The sequence below is a fragment of the Corvus brachyrhynchos genome, unplaced genomic scaffold (genome assembly GCF_000691975.1).
Source record: "Corvus brachyrhynchos isolate BGI_N302 unplaced genomic scaffold, ASM69197v1 scaffold200, whole genome shotgun sequence".
NCBI classification, from domain to species: Eukaryota; Metazoa; Chordata; class Aves; order Passeriformes; family Corvidae; genus Corvus; species Corvus brachyrhynchos.
In genome coordinates, this window is record NW_008236184.1 from 7004563 (window position 1) to 7008074 (window position 3512).

Genomic DNA, 3512 nt, shown 5'->3' on the forward strand with positions numbered 1-3512 from the left:
GGGAATCCCTCGCTGAGCCAAATCCCCTTACATAAACACCTCACCAACCTTGCAAATTGTCAGGAGAGGCCAAGCCCAAATCCTCCAACCTCCTCCCAGGGAGGTTGTTACATCACAGTTACATCACTGTCCCTCAGACTCCATTTCCTCCATGTCCCTACATGTAATAGCAGCAATCCAGCTGCAGAGAGCTGGCACACAAAAAGAGGATGTGTGACAAGAGAGACCCAAACATACGAAAATGGCCCTCACTGCAAACTGGACCGGCTGGAGCTCAGACATCTTGTTTCATAACATGAGAAAATCCCAAGTGCATGGAACAGAGTCAGATCTGGACACTCCCATAGCCAGGACAGAGCAAGTGTGTACGGACGAGCGCCAAAAATGTGGAGAAAAGCCTTGCTAACAAATATGTTTTCATGCACCAAACTGCCACTGAACATACCCTTGGACAGCAGCTTTCATCAGGGTAGGCTCTTACTCCAAAGAGGGAGCTTGCACCCATAAAAAGAAGAAAAACAGCTTAAACACCCCATGCACCCACATTTATTCTGACCTCCACTAAGGTCTGGAAGGGGCTGGGCTTTGCAAGTAGGCTCAGGTGCAGACTAGGAACAAGGAACTCAAACTATGTTTCACCTAAAAGAAAATTAGGCCAAAACCTGTTACAACCTTGGTAGCCTTTTGTAGAAGTTATTTCAATTGTACTGAGCTGCATCTGAAATGGCCACAATACAGGATGACTGAGCATCAAAAAGTTTTCCGGGAAATGAGAGGGACTGCGTAGGGTGGGTTTTTTTTAAACTTGACTTTTTAGGTTGCCAGGAAGTTGTATTCAGTTAAGACCTGCGACTTCAGCAAACATCAATTCCTGCACAAATACAGACCTGCTGGTTTCCTGATCGAGAACCCTTTTGATGTAATTTTTAGATAACTGGGCATGGACTTCAGCGTCCCTCGTAGCACTTGTGCATGGATGTAGCTGTATGAAGAGTTTATTCAAGTGAGTGCAGACCAACAACTGCTAAAATGTTTTTACTCTTTAAGGCTTTTTTTTTTTGCTTGGCAGGTAAATTTTTGCGGGGTTTTTTTCCCCACCTGGCAGAAAGGCTGAAGTCACATGGTAAATACATCTCTCGACGCTCTCTTCTGCAGAGTGAAAACGACTCTGGTTTTAAAACAAAAGTACTCCCTGTGAAGACACAGCACATAACATCTACCTCTGAAAAACAACCTCTCATGTTGGGCTCATGTTGGCACCTCTGCAAAAGGCACAGCAAGGGCAGAGCTGGTTTGGGGCCTGGCTCTCCAGCCTTCCAGGGACAGTACCTCCCCTCCTTGGCATTGAAGGGTTGCCTTGGAGCTCCCCAGATCACTCAGGAGCCCTGGTTGGAACCCCTGCCTGAAAGGAGCCATGCATGGGGCACCCTCCATACCAGGTAAGACTTCCTGCTGTGCCGGCACCTGGGATCATCCACACAGAGGATCCATGACTCCAAGCCCCACCTGAGCAGCCCAAGAGAGGGAAGGTGATGGAAAGTGCAATGAAATGGAGAGTGCTGGTCTCAGCAGATGACAACAGCCACAAGTGGAGGGCTGTGCCCCTTGCCCTGCACAGAAGTCACCTGAGCCTGAGCTGCCTCCTCTTGTCCCTGCTGTGTGGCAGGGGGTGAGATCCAGAATTCTGTAGGGATGCTGAGCTGCTGGGCTCTGGCTCAGCGGCTTCCCCCTTGCATGTACCCAGCACATCCCACAAGGGGGGACAGGTGCTGTAATCCCTCACCTGCGGCTCAAGGACATAAAAAACCAGATGATGCAACTGGGAAGTTTGTTCCTGCAAAAGCAAGAAGAGGCTCAAAGATGGTGCCTGACATTTTTGTGGATTATTTTTATGCCGGCCCTGCCCCAAATTGGCAAGGCACTGTTGGCCAGGGCAGGGCACCGGCAGCAGGGCATTGTGTCCATCCTGTGTTCTCTGCCTGCAATTCCACAGTTAAAATGGGAGCATGACACAAAGACATGAGCTGCTGTTAACTCAGCTATATATGAGCATTCTGCAAGAAATATAAGGATATCGTTCCTGGGATGTTCTTGGGTTGGATTCATTCCTGTGGTAAATCCATGAGAAGAAGCCCCCTGACATCAGCCAAATGAGCCAGTGTAAACGAAGGAAGAACTGAGTTATCCTGATGCTCGCTCATGCCAAAGGCATTGCTCCCAAAACCAATCCATAGGAGCTATTTTTGCATTTTACATCATGGTGGCATTAGAAGTGAAACACGAGTTCCACTCCTTCAGCTTGGTTTAGTCTCACATTTTGCAGCTCAGCAGAAAACCCAAATCAGACAGGATGGCTTTTTATTTAAAAATTAGGCAGTTCTTTCTCCCCTGCCCTGCCCTGTATTTTACAGGCCCACAAACCCACATACTCTTCATGTCTTCCAACACAACAAACCCCCAAGAGTTGAATCACAGTGGTGCTTTAAAGTTACACAGAGACAGAAGTGTCTTAGCCAGTTACATCAACTTCATTGCAAGCAAGCATCTCACTTATCACACACTCCTTTCTACACGGCGCTGATGAACAAATCCCAGGAGAAAACCTGCATCCCGACACCTCCACTCTTTTTCTCCCTTTTCACCTTATCTCCCAAACCTTGCTGTTAGCACTTCCACTTCTCCCCAGCCTGCTCGAGCAGAACTACCTCACTGGAAACAAACTGCTCAGATCCACGTGGAACTTGGGGAACTGCCTCTGACACCCCTTCTGCAAGCAATCCCTGGAGGATGCATGTGTCGCTAAAGAAGAGAAGCCCGTGAGACAACCAGTCAATGCTGGGATAGGTGCGAAGCCCCTTTGGCCAGCAGCCACCAGCTGGAAGCAGTTTCTCTGCTGTGGATTAATTTCATGGATGCCAGCGGATAATAACAACTCTCAGTCACTACCAACTTGGGCTGCTTTGCTGTCTCCCTGCTGTTTTAAAAGAGCTTTCATTCTTGCCACAGAATGTTGGGAGATGAAATAAGGAGGTGTGAGGGGGGAGAGACAAGCCACAGCTACAGGGATCGCATGTACCAGACAGAGCTTAAAGTCCTCCGGCAGTCTGTCCTACCGGGAGCTTTCTTTGTGCATGAGCAGCAAAACCTCATCCAAGGAGAGGAAGCAGAAATAATTGCATGGCCAGACGAGGGGAGAAAAAGACCTGTTTAACTTGCTAACAAATTTGTGGCATTTTTATCAATCCTCACAGGGATGGATTATTGGAGTGTGGGATCCCATGGACGAGAAAACCTACGTGTGCAGAACAAGCACCACTGCCCTTCTCAGAGTTAAACCCGTCCCAAGCAGAAGGAGGAGCAGAAGAGAAGTGGGGAAGGCTGGAGGTGCGTAGACATGTCCAAGCTGGAGATTTGACCCAGGCCTGGCTCCAGCAGGGCAGGACAACACCCCAGCGGGAGTCACTCGGGGTGGCCCGAGCACGCGTGGAACCAGCCCGGCTTAGCCAGCGCCG

General features: G+C 49.1%; 1 long non-coding RNA gene across 1 annotated transcript in view; it reads left to right on the forward strand.

The window, feature by feature from the left end:
- The first annotated feature begins 16 nt into the window (after positions 1-16).
- The window catches only part of LOC108447207, a 17520-nt gene continuing 14024 nt past the window's right edge, over positions 17-3512 (forward strand). The window contains exon 1 of the long non-coding RNA XR_001862627.1: positions 17-3384. This is a non-coding gene — a long non-coding RNA (uncharacterized LOC108447207). The remainder of the gene's footprint in view (positions 3385-3512) is intronic.